Source organism: Alexandromys fortis, unplaced genomic scaffold (assembly GCF_014885135.2).
Source record: "Alexandromys fortis isolate MF-2015 unplaced genomic scaffold, M_Fortis_MF-2015_v1.1 scaffold_95, whole genome shotgun sequence".
NCBI lineage: Eukaryota > Metazoa > Chordata > Mammalia > Rodentia > Cricetidae > Alexandromys > Alexandromys fortis.
Genome location: NW_026067990.1, coordinates 4,673,023 through 4,687,071, shown reverse-complemented (window position 1 = coordinate 4,687,071; position 14,049 = coordinate 4,673,023). Strand labels below are relative to the sequence as shown.

The 14,049-nt window shown below is 36.6% G+C and overlaps 1 protein-coding gene across 1 annotated transcript in view; it reads right to left on the bottom strand.

Annotated features, from left to right (window-relative positions):
- Fgf13 (fibroblast growth factor 13) overlaps window positions 1–14,049 on the bottom strand; it is a 489,037-nt gene that overhangs the window by 343,585 nt on the left and 131,403 nt on the right. The gene's annotated exons all lie outside the window — the stretch shown is intronic.

Below are 14,049 nucleotides of genomic sequence, written 5' to 3'. Positions count from 1 at the left end.
AAATCACTTCTTTATCTCTTAAGTATTATGTATCTAAAAGGATTTCTAAGTTTTATTTTTATTAATTGACTGGTAATAAAAGGACTTGTTATATGATAATTAAGTATAATATACAAATAAAGTATATGTAGCCTAAAAATAAATGACAAAAATTTTACACATTTAAGTGAAAAAACATAAATTTATAGTTGTAATAGGAGTTTTAGCACACATCGCTGAGAAAATGACAGCTCAATTAGCCAAAAAATGAATAGTAATAGGTGATTTGAAATACGTAATCAACAAGCTTGATGTAATTGAACCATATAAAACTTTGCACTCAATAATTAAAAAAGTACACATTCTGTCCAAGTACACATAGGACATTAGACAATCTCGTCACATACTAAGCATGAAGAGATGTCTGCAAATTCGCAATAATTGCTTTTGTCAACAGTACAAGCTCTTTCAACATTCCTACACCTATTAACAAATACTACCAATGAAAAGAGAAGAAAAAAGATGGAAAGAGTTCTATCCACCATCGTGTCAACTTGGTGTTCTTGCACCTCGGATATTGGGAAATAACACAAATGCCTGGCTTCACGTACTCCCATTAAATGCTCTGTTTTGTGTTCTTCCAAATATCAGAGAACCCTGATAAATTTTTCTGGAGAAATCTTTAAAAGGGAATGTCAAAAGAGTGGGGAATATGGAAGGGATACTCAATGAAGCATGGCAAGGCACTTTCTGGGTAAGGATATGTGGTAGGGGTTTTTTCTGTATCCCACCCAGTCCCACAGCTACTTATAAAATAATCATTCAGAGGCTTAATATTAATTATAATTGTTTGGCCAAAGGCTCAGACTTATTACTAACTAGCTCTTATGTATGAATTAGCCCATATATATTAATTTGTGTATTGCCACATAGCCCATGGCTCTGGCATCTTAGTCCTCCAGTGACTGCTTGCAAGTCTCTCGACCCTGTCTTCTTTCTCTCTCTATCTATGATTGGATTTTCCACCTCGTTATATTCTGTCCTGTCATAGGCTAAAACAACTTTACTTATCAACCAATAACAACAGCACATATTTGCAGGACAAAGAAGGACAGCCCACATAAAGTGTGGGACACAAGAAATGAAGTAAAGGAAAGTCTTTTATAGAAAAGAAAGGACTAGATTCTTATAAACCCAGTAAGGGGGGTGGGGAAGGTAGTGAAGGGAAGTACAAAAGGAACCAAGCAAGTTACATAAAACAGTACAAACCCCAAAGTTTGATCATGGCAACAATTGGACTCCCAAAACATTTATATTTATATACTAAATGCATACAATGAACAACATATTTGAAAACTATTTAATATGTCTACTTAAATTTAAATATTTATCTCATTTTATATCTTCTTTTCAAAGAAAAACTGTTGCTCTTTATATCAAATGCCTTTTTTCCTCATATACTGTTTATCTAAATCAGTTCTCATCATTTTTGTACTGAAATTTCTTTTTTTTTCTTTTTTTTTAATTTATTTATTTATTAAAGATTTCTGTCTCTTCCTCACCGCCGCCTCCCCTTTCCCTCCCCCTCCCCCAATCAAGTCCCCCTCCCTCGTCAGCCCAAAAAGCAATCAGGGTTCTCTGCCCTGTGGGAAGTCCAAGGACCACCCACCTCCATCCAGGTCTAGTAAGGTGAGCATCCACGAAACTGCCTAGGCTCCCACGAAACCAATAGGTCCAGTAGAATCAAAAACCCGTTGCCATTGTTCTTGAGGTCTCAGTAGTCCTCCTTGTCCGCTATGTTCAGCGAGACCAGTTTTGACCCAGGCTTTTTCAGACCCAGGCCAGCTGGCCTTGGTGAGTTCCCAATCCCCATTGTCTCAGTGTATGGGTGCACCCCTCCCGGTCCTAAGTTCCTTGCTTGTGCTCTCTCTCCTTCTGCTCCTGATTTGGACCTTGAGATGTACTGAAATTTCTTACATGAACATTTGTAACTTAAATAATGCCAAAGTGACTGTGTAGAGGAAGGGAACATAATAAACCACAGTCAACCACTGGATGTACTAGAAAATGTCCCCATTAAGGTCAGAAATTCAAAAGGAGACCAATTTTTACTTTTATGGGCATTTTCAAAAGAAACATGCTTGTTTTTCACATTGAAATGAACAGTGAGTGCATCCTTTCATTGGAATACTAGGTAAAGAGCTTGAAGTTTTCTATGATGCTGATTATTAGTTCCTAGGCAAGGAGAATCCAAGTACCTTAAATCATTCACAGCTTATGTATACCGTTGTCCCTATTAGCAGCCTTATTTTATAGAAAAAGATTACCACTGCTGCTCAGATTCACAATTCAAATAGAACACTATAAGCTAATTATTTTTAAATCAAGTAGAATGGATGATGACATTATCTATAATAACTCCCTAAACCCCTATGGTTTAAATAAGAACACATTAATACATTGTTACAAAAATTCCTGAAAGGAGCTCAGGTATCGTGGACCATGTGGTCTCCAAGGGAACTAATCCATTTTGCTCCACCAGTGGCAAAGCAGTTCCTCATGTTGTATAAACAAGAGGCTTTGGCTACACTAGAAGCACTATTAATGGATTGCAAAAATTAAATTTCATATCATTTTCATTATTATAGGGGATCATTATTTAAAAAATCTAAAATATTCTTTCACTACTTAATAGTTCAAATGAATTCTTAGCTGTTAGGTGATACAAAACTAGTAGGTAAGCTGTCCCGTGAATTTATTGACCCACACATGGTCGGTCTTATATCAGGAACATCCACAGCATAGTAATTGCAAATATAAACATGTTATCTATTATATTTCATAAAACATAAGCAAACAGAGTGCCTTTTTAGGAAGGCAGAAATAGAAAACAACAAAAACAAAGAAAGAGTGGAAGTAAGATAAACTATCTTGAACTGTTCATCACATTTATAAGAACTTAAATAATTAATCCCAGCATTCGGGAGGCAGAAGCAGGCGGATCTCTGTGAGTTCGAGACCAGCCTGGTCTACAGAGCTAGTTCCAGGACAGGCTCCAAAGCCACAGAGAAACCCTGTCTCAAAAAAAAAAAAAAAAAAAAAACAAAGAAAAAGAACTTAAATAATTAATATCTTAATTAATTTCTTCCTTAGGGTCTTCATAGTAGCCTGAATCATAGCTCAAGAAAGGAAAATAACACAGATAAATAGAATGAGAAAATAAGTTCAATGGGCATGGTTATTCAGTGGAACACTACACTGAATATCATGATGTGATTATACTCAGGATGCAATGAGGAAAAGTTGACAATGTGTGGCTATGGTCTCACTTTTTCCAACACATATATGAACATAGATATGAAATCATCGATAATATATGTAAAATGAGAACTATGACTATGTACAAATAGGGAAATTAAAAGTGGTTTTTCTACACTGCTTATGGTATCATGTGGCTGTCATTCCAATACCGAAACTAAGGCAAGAGAATTTCCAGTTCCAACACCTTGTACATAACCCATAATAAAATAGTCAAATCTAATCCTGCCTACATACTAGTTAAGCATCATGAGAAAACTTATAAAACTTTTCTAACTACATCTCTTGATTTAAAGCATGTTTGGATTTGGGTTACAGGAACAAAATTTTAATTTTCCCCCAAGGGACTGGCTGTGTTGATGAAGAACACAATGAGGACAGTCAAGATAGATAAGGCCAAGCTACCAAGCAACAGGAAAGCAAGAATAAGTGAAATTTACACATTGGTCTCCAAATATAATTTGGGACATTAAATTTCTATGGAATACATTTAAAATACTGTAAAAAGTTTATTATTTGATATTTCTATTCAAGAAAATGGTCAAATGGGCAAGCACTACTTGCCAAAAGATGGGGTTCTTCTTTATTGAACCTCACACATTTGTTACTACTTTCTTGCAAGTAACTTGGTTTCAAATCATTCACAGTAGTGAAAGGGAGCTCCATAAAGCTTCCTCTCTGCCAGGAAATCTCAATATTCTTCCTTCCCACACCTGTCATTCTATCTTGAACTCTTCTTGCTCAACTGTATCTGCTCAAATTACAAGTCCCTTTCTTATATGAAGTCTCACCTTTATCCCTTTTCTGCTTCAAACTCTCAATGCCGTTTTTGTCCATACAAATTTTGTATGCTATGTTTGGGATCTTTAATGATTCTTGTGCTTTTCAAATTTTGAAAGAATGATTTTCTGACTCTTTACCTTTCATGCAACGTATCTCTCCTTCAATGACACTGTCTGTCTTCCATGTAGGATCTCGATAAAAGCAGTTAATTTTCCACTCATGCCTCATATTTCAGTGTTAAAATACTAGTTATCTGGCTCTCATTATCATAATTGTAGAATCTTTATTTCAAAACTTCTGGTCTCCTAAAATGTGTTCCTGATGTATACTTCTAAAACAACCTAATAACTTCAACAATCATGTCCAATACAGGATGACTTTGGCTCATCATTTACTGTGTTATCCAGTCACCTTAACATTATCCTTAGAGAAAACAACAATCCACTAATGTCTCATTTCCTCCCAGACTACCATACACTCCCTATCTTCACTTTCCTCCCTACCTGCATGTGTACAATGACTACCAATGCAAACTGCTTACCCTTCACTCAGCTCCTCCAGTGTCTTTCTATCAATGTCCTTCCCCAAACCACAAATCCTGATTTGATCCTTTAGTGCATCCTTTCAAAGGCACACAGCAAGGGAAAGTCATACCAGTTAGGAAGTCTAGTATCATTGAATACCCATTATCTCTGGGACCATACTAAGCCCTCTGAATGTGGGTGACAGTAATGTGGCTTGATCTGTTGTGGGGGGAGGGGAGCTGGCAGTGGGACCAGGACATATCCAGGGTGCATGAATTAGCCTTTTGGAGCCCATTCCTGGAGCCAATTCCCTATAGTGGAATGCCTTGCTCAGCCTTGATACAGGGTGAAGGGACTTGGTCCTGCCTTGACTTGGTATACCAGACTTTGTTTACTCCCCAAAGGACACCTTGCCCACTCTGAGGAGTAGATGGTGGTGGGATGGTGGGAGGTGGGGACAGGGAGGAATTGGGGATAGTATGCAAAATGAAAAAATTAAGTAAAAAATGACCACGATCTCACACTAAACTGTATGGTCTTCTGGCTTTTACAATGTTTCTGGCCCCTTTTCTGCAATGCTCCCTGAGCCTTAGGTATGATAGTCCATCAGTAGATGTATCAATTTGGCTAGGCTCCACAACTCTGCATTTTGATTTGGTGTGGTTTTCTGTAATGGTCTTCATCTGTTGCAAAGGGAAGTTTGCTTGATGAGGGGTACAGACTACATTTATCTGTGGGTATAAGAGCAAATATATGGAATGTAGTGGGGATTCTTTTGGTTTAGTAAAGTGCTGGTTATAGGTTCTCATCCCAGATCCTTGACATCTCTAGGCCAGAACACACTAATTAGTGACCCAATATCCATTGGTAAGCCTTAAAATATATATACAAATAGCATTATACAGACTGAGAAGGCTATATTTGGAAATATATATGTACCTACATTAACATATATGCATGCAACAACAATTAATGAAAAGCCTTTATTTTGGAAGAAAGCAATGGGTATACGATATAGTTTGGAGGGAGAAATGGAAGGGTTAAATGATGTAAGTATATTATAATCTCCAAAATAAAAGAAATAACTGAAAAAATCTATGATCTGTACACTTTTCTGAAGTTTCTGTAACACTCTTTTATACTTTTCATCAGGTCAATCTCTATTATCAATGATTTTGTTAAGAGATTTCTGCATTGCCTGAAGCCCCTGCTCAGCAACTACCCATTCCAATTCTAATATTTGGCTAGCATGCTTGATTCATCAAAACAACTAAGACTTTCAGTCTTTATCCTTTTAGTAATTCTCCATCTAATTATAAATACTTATAAATAATTATTCATGTTGTATGTGGCCTCTGGTTCTCAAATGCCATCCTACAGCTCAAGTCATTCTCTGTTTTCCTCTCAAATGACAAATATACTTAATTGTTTTTGAATATATAACAGGTATTCATTCGTTGAGAATGTCTTCTCTGTATAAACCAAACTCTTCCTTTTCCCTAGCAAAACCTTTGAAAGGACAGACTATTTGTTTAGTCTTCTCTCCTTCTGCACCTCCTTCTCATATTAAATTTGATATATTGACTTCTGGTTCTTTTAGTTTTACATGAGGGGATAATGACAAGATCAGCATTGATCTCCCAACTACCAACTCCTATGGCTAGTTCTAGGCTTTACCATTCTAGAACTTTCTTACATGTGTGACAGTGTTAGCCACTTTTACATCTTGAACTGCTCTACTTCCACTTGACAACTGCAACAAAGCACATACCAAGTTCTAGTTACATCTCTGTAATTTGTGGCACTCTTGTAATGCCTGCTAAAACATTCTGCATTAATCTTGGCATGTATATGCTTAATTCTGCTAATTAAATTCAAATTCTCATTGTTCCAAATGCCTTGTTCTTATGCCATTTCATTAGTGAAATAGTCTTATTATAATTTTCAATGCCCAATTAAGATTTCAACAGTGATACATGCCTTTTAAAAGAGAATCCCCTGATTCTTTATGTCATATTATGCAATAAAATGCTATTTGTAAAAATGTTAATGATTTCTCCATAAACTTAAGAGATCCACAGTATAGGATATTAGAAAAGATTTTGATTTCATAATTTTAAAGTGGAAATATATCAATAGTGCCCAATTTTTTCAGAATTAAATTAGATAAAAATTTCAGAGCGACCAGAGCATTGCCTAACACAAAGCCAGTCATACAGAAAACGTTTGTCGAACTCAAATCTAAAGTTGCTAAGCATCCTTCTCAAACAATTGGCCAACTGAAGAAAACACAAGGTAGAGGGAGCAAAGAAAGCTCAGCAGGCCTACTGGCTGTCTAAAGTACTCAGAGGGAGGCCAGAGATTAACAGCTCCGGTGTATTTACCCAGTATGTAAATGACTGCTCACTAGTCCTTTGCTTTCGGGGGAGAGGCCTAGTGTCTGCCTCCACGTGTCTCCTTAGCATTCCTGCCAGCAATGGGGAGCCCTGAATAAGGTGAGAGAGCTGGAGCCTGTGAGCAAACAGCTGATAGGAGCAGCAGGCATGGGGGCCATTGGCTGTGTCACTCTCCAACATACACTCAGCCTTCTCCCTGAGCCATAACCTACTATACCTTGGCATAGCCTGTTACAAAGTTGCCAAACACCAGTGTAGTGAAAACCAGTGGCAGATGGACTAGGTCTTGATTTTTGCAAGCAGTCATTTTGGCATTATGCAGCCAGTCTTTGAGTGTTTCTCCTCCCAAGATTAATGAGGTCACCATGGGAGTTTGTGAATAGACACAGGAGGTGAAACTGCCACATTTCTTTAGCTCCTCTTTTTTGGCTGTCAAGTGAAATTACCCAGTGTGGCTTTAGTAGTGCCCAAGGCAATCACAAATTTAGCACACATTACACATATCCATTGCATCTCCTCTACGGTGCCCCTTATTCAAAGTGGCATCTGATTGTTCGGGAAAATATTTGTTCTTATGTAAGCTCCTTTAGACCTTATAAAACATACTGTCATTTGCAATCTAAGTGACACAGAGCTGTTTACATAATGAAACACTGATCTCTTTGAATTTCAGGGTACCATAAATGTACAAGACTTTCCAGTAATGGGATAAAGCTCCTTTTCTCTACATTTCTGAAAAACATAAATGCTTAGAATTTGACTACATGGTTAATAAACTCTGTAGTATACTTTTAGTTCAAAGAAATATATGTTATATATTATCTTTCCTGACTCTAAAAGACTCAATTCTAAGTCTTTAAATGTCTCAAACCATTTTGTCCCTAAATATAATCTCATTATAATTTTCACTGTCTTCATGGATTTAATTTGTAACTTGATATACATGCTGACAATGGCACTTGCAACATCAATTACCACCAGTGCTTTGTTTATTGAAGACACAGACAGTTTTCCTTGAATTTAGTTTTTTCATTCAACATTGGTAAGTATATATACATCTTTAAACATGCTAAATAAAAGGCCAAGGGCCTTTATTTTTACCTGTTTCTTTAATGTCACTATTTAAAAAGAGGTACAAGAAAGCAGGTGGTAGACAAAGAATGAATGATAGATAGATGATAGATAGATAGATAGATAGATAGATAGATAGATAGATAGATAGGCAAAGCCAAGGATCTTAGTAAGGAAATTTGGGTACCAATATACACATGTTCCTCTAGCCCAACATTTTCCTGTTTCTCAAATATGTGAAACACCATGAAGTTGCACAATACAGTTCATACTAATATTCCTCATAAACTAGTGGCTTCTACACATGTGCTGTAAATGATACTGAAACACCTAAGTCAAGTAGCATCAAGCAAAAACTCTCTATTCAGTGATAACAACCAATACTTAATGGCAGATTGCTCTATTTTATTTGCCTATAGGGAAAATGAGCTAATATGAACATCTCAATACAAAGTACCAAACACAATGACTATGTAGTCCATTTAATCAGAATCACATAATTGTATTGTTAATATACTTAACATTAAAAATGTAGCTTGAGTATTTTATATATAATTCATTTTATATTTATTTATTCTATGTATATTATCATTTTGTCTGAATGTATGTATGTATGCGTATCATAGTTGTGCCTGCAAAGGCAAGAAAATGATTTGGAGTTGATGGAATTGGAGATACAGGTTGTGAAACACCATGTGGGTGCTTGGACATGAACTCCATTTTTCTGCAAAAGCAACAAGAGCTCCTAACCCCTGGAAAATTGTTCTAATTCTATAATTCATTTTTCAGTAAAATTACATTATATTAGCAAAAATCACATATAAAAACATCACACAACTAGTCAACCAGGTAATCATGGGTCTGAAAAGAAAATGTGTAATTTGGGGATAATGAAAACATTCACATTTTATACTAATAGATAAACTTTGACTTTTCAGTGCCAAAGAGAAATCAGGCACCCATATTATGAGAAAATATAAATGATGATTGGTTCAAACATACAGTATTAAATTAAAACCTTGGAAGGTCCATTCTATGTTTAGTTCAAGGCTGTCAAGAGGAGAAAGAGAAAAGGAAAATAAGCTTGAAAGAAAGGTGCTATTACTACAGGTCCACTCTGATAAAAAAAACACTGTGCTTTAATTAGTTTTATTCGTATTAGAAACCTCAGTTACATCTTTACATAAAACAGTCTGCTAAAGAACACACACACATAGAAGCACACACACACACACATATAGAAGCACACACACACATACACTTATATACCTATGATAAAAACCACAAGTTTGAGAAGCATTGATGGAAGAAAAAAGAAACAAGCATTTGAAAACTATAGATTGTATTCACATCCTAGCTCAGTCATATCAGATACCTTAAGAACATCATTTTTTCTCTAAAAAAAACTCACATTTCCTTCTAGAAATTAGAAACAGAAATACTTCAAAAGATTACTTAATACACTACTGTATAGTGTAAAAGAAAGCACATATCTTGGTAGCTGGTTCGCAATAGGCCCTTAAATGAGCTAAATAATTCTGAGTCTGTCTATTTGGTGATCTCCAGGAAATATGAAATTAAAACTTTATCAAGAAGTTCTTATATTTGGTTTAAGCATAGTATCATATAAATTTTAATATTATCAATGAATTAGGTACATGATTGGGTCAGGGTTGGGGAAACATTTTCAATGAATGTCAGAAGGAAATTTTTTGACTCTGACTATCATACAAACTTGGTTACAACTATACACCTCTGTTCTTATAATAATACAAGCCTCAATAGACCATAAATTAGTTACTTTTTGTTGTTGAGATAAAACAGTGTGACTCAAAGCAACTTCTGGAAAAATTTCTTTTTGCTTATGGCTTCAGAAGCAAAGTCATTCCAGCAGGGAGGCATGGGAACAAGCAGCCAGCACCGGAAGCTGGGAGATTACATCTCAATTACACATAACAGGCAGAGAAAGCAAAGTAGGAGACAAAGCTGTGAACATGGCCAGCAAACAGTTGATGTTCTCTCTGCAACAGGACTGCAAAAGCCTCTTGAAATAGCTCCATAAATTGAGGACCAATTATCCAAACACCTGAGCTTATGGGGGAGTTTCTTATTCAAACCACTACAGACCTTCATATGAACAAATTAGCTTATTTTAAGAAAGCTTTATTTATAAAAGCAAGTGGCCAACAGCAGCTCTAGTTTTGACCTTTGCATGCAATCAATCTGCTGCGTAGTCTGGATAGACTCCTCCACAGAATTTAGAAGAACACAATCAGATGCGGTGGTCCATCCCTGTTATTCCAGCACTAACTAAGCTTAGACAAGAAGACTGTGTATGAGTTTGAGGCCAGTTGGGACTGTATAGTGAGTTTCATGCCAACCTAGACTACTAGATTACAGAATGACACCTTGTCTCAAATAAAACAAAAATTACATGAAAAATAAGAAAGAAACTATCAATTTGGAAGCCAAGGAGTCCAGTGGGAGTGTTATCTGTATTCTTATTTCAGTTGACTTCACCAAATAATAAATAATATTATTGACCTAGGAGATAAGTCTTGGTAATTTGAGTCACTGGCAATCCAAGTGAGCCCCATTAAAAGGGATTCCCATAGTCCCTAGCAGTCCTACTATAAGCTTTGCCTGTAAAGAGCTATCCTCATTATATCAGCACTTATATGTGCTTGTGTTCTTGTAAAATTGAGACATGTTTTACTTATCCATTGTTGTGTAAAATCATGCCCTCAAAACAGCAACTCCAAACAATGTGCTCTAGTTTTTGTGGGTTAAGCAGGCTAAGCAACAATGTTTATTGTGATTATATAATCAGATAGAATCTAGAAGCCTATAATGGGTCACTCCGATTGGATGTCTAAGATGTTTTTAATTAGCAATAAATGTTACTGCTCATACACGTAGTGAATGTGGTTCCTCATGGGGCAACAGTAGGAACAGTTAGGAGCAGGCATAGTTTTAGCCACATGTCCTTTAGTAATTGTTTCCTCTGCACAATGTAGTTACCTTTCCTATGTGAATTTTACCTCCTACTAAAATATTCATTCCCAGAAACTCAAACTGTGATTGCAAAGTTTTTCTACACTCTAGTGTGGAAAGACACACAGTTTCAATCCTATCAGTTCATAGGCTTAAAGTCAACCCAGATTCAAAGAGACATCCTGAGTATAGGAAAGCACGACTCTCAATAAACATAATAAAAGATACAGATTTCAAAGATCCACTTTTTTTTAAATATAATTTTTTATTGAAAAATAAATTTCCGCCTCCTCCCTGCCTCCCATTTCCCTCCCTGTCTCCCTTTCCCCCCCTCCTCCCTTTCCTCTCCCCCTCCCCCCACTCCTCTCCCCCTCCCTCTCCAGTCTGAAGGGCAGTCTGTGTTCCCTGCCCTGTGGAAAGTCCAAAGTCCTCCCCGCTCCATCCTGATCTAGGAAGGTGAACATCCAAACTGGCTAGGCTCCCACAAAGCCAGAACATGAAGTAGGATCAAAACCCAGTGGCATTGTCCTTGGCTTCTCAGCAGCCCTCATTGTCTACCATGTTCAGAGAGTCCGGTTTTATCCCATGCTTTTTCAGTCGCAGTCCAGCTGGCCTTGGTGAGCTCCCAATAGATCAGCCCCACTGTTGATGGGCTTATGTAAAAAGCCTTAAATCGAATCATATCACAAACTAAACTCATCTGGTCATAACTCAATATGTATTTCTCAAAGCTATGTGACTACAGATTACATCTTGTCAGAAGTTTTGGACAAAGGCTGGTCACCTTCCTAAGGGACATGCAGAGCTACTTTGTAGTGAAGATGTAAAACTCTTCAAAGAATCCAAATATATTTTTTAAAAAGTTTTAAAGGTGACCTTTGGGGGAGAAACACAGTCATTGCCCAAGATTTTACACATGAAATTCATTTGAAGTGAAACACTAAGAAAGATTACAACAGTTTCTGTTTAATTCTACTAAACATAGAAGACAGACTAAAGCACCAGGGAATCAATCCCCAAATTGCAAAGAGCCCGAGAAAGTATTCAATTTTCTATGGATGTCAGGCCCTCTATATGCAACACATTTTAGAGAACTGACATCTTTACCAAGGCTTTTATCTTCTCTATATTGTTAAATGATTTGCATTATATTCCACTAATTCCTCACAACAACTCAATGAGGTCATGGTAAAGTATGCAATAACAGAATTCTTGTTTTAAAGATACAAACTAAGATGCATAGAAATAAAATGATTGCCCAAGGATCTGTGGACATGGTGGAAGCTGTGATATCAAAAGGTAATTGTGGCTGATGGCAGTTGAAACCAATGGGCTTTTTTTCCTACTGTCATTTCTTGCCCCTCATGACAACCAATATATGTATGCATAAAATATTCAGGTATTGCTTCAATTATGAAAATTTCAACTATAATATTGCCAGTCCCAAGTATCAGGGAAAAATACATGATTCCTTTAGTGATTCATCCCCAATAATACACATGTTACATCAGAAAATCGGTCCAGATAGAGAAATTTGTCTTAAGAAGTCATAGCTGGGTCTTAGTGACATCAGAAGTCCTTGAAAGAATGTATAAACTATTCTGCTTACAGATACATTTCAAGGTATTTGGCTCTACAACTTTGGTCATACCCTCAAAAATTTGAACTTCAAAAAGTTAAGGAGTAATAAATTTATGAAGAATGCAGTTATGCCCAGGGGCAACTAACCAGATATCTCTTCATAAACACAAGATGTAGTGATCTTTATGAGGTTGCATTCTACTTTGGCAGTGAGAAAATCTATCTATGAATGACAACAGGTATGAAACAGTATAAATAAAACAGATTAGGCTTCTACCCTCCAAGCTTATGCAACATAGCTAAGCAGATGCTTACCCCAATAATTGTTTTGGCCATAGACTCCTTTTCTCTAAATAAAACATTCTGCTGATGCCAAATTGGAAATGCACACTAAAATGGGACTTCTTTCATGGGTGCCAAAGAATTCATCTCTAATTTCCTACTTATGTAGCCCTTGAGACTCTTCCAGATTATACCTCCAGGACTCCTTGAAGTACAGTTTGAAATCTAGCATTGGAACTATATGGAAGCCTCTCAGAACATGTATATTGTACTTAAGCCCCAAATGAGTATAAAATATGTTTTTACCCAAGGTGGTAGTTTGAGACTGGTAATTAATGAGGATATGGCATTCCATAAATATGATAGAATCCTTAGTACTATGGACCAAAGATGACTTTGCTTAGACAGTGGGATGAATCAGTTGGAATACAGGAACCAGCCAAGTCACTTAATAGCCTAAGGATCTCTGTGATGCCAGTACAGGCAAGAGGGAGCTCATGTATGTATTCGGTGCCCACTGCTTTCTACTCTGCTAGGCCTCAGGATAACTCATAAGGATGTATGCTTCTTTATTCAGTTCTCTTCCACCTTTCTGTTGCAAGTTTATAACCCTGCACATTCTGAGCCAAAACATCAGCAACATTTCAACGGCACCAAGCAGGGCTTCAGTTGGTGTTTAGTTCTTTAAGTTTTGTTTTAGCAGGAAGACGGGCTTATTCGCCAGCTCTTCTTTCCTGATGTGATAAAATAATTAGAGGACCAGAGTCTGCTGATACTCTAAAAGATATGTGGAGCATATTCAGCAGCTAATTTATGTTTGTAGACCTTCTTTTTCTCCTCAGCGGTATGGGGGAAAAACTCTCCATTTGCATTTGGATTATATCAAAGCAAAATTGGGTTCCTGTTAGCTCTTGCTTTATTAAATACATAAATTTCATTTGGAAATGTAAATTACTTTTGACACTTTTCCTTCTATGTCTTATTTGTATAAGGATACTGTATAAAGAAGTAGTGTTAAAGGATGAAATTTGGTCACAAATTTTGAGAAGAAAGAGCTAGAAATTCACACTTACACATCATGTCAAGGCCAAGCCTTCCCTGACATTTGAATTGAACAAACC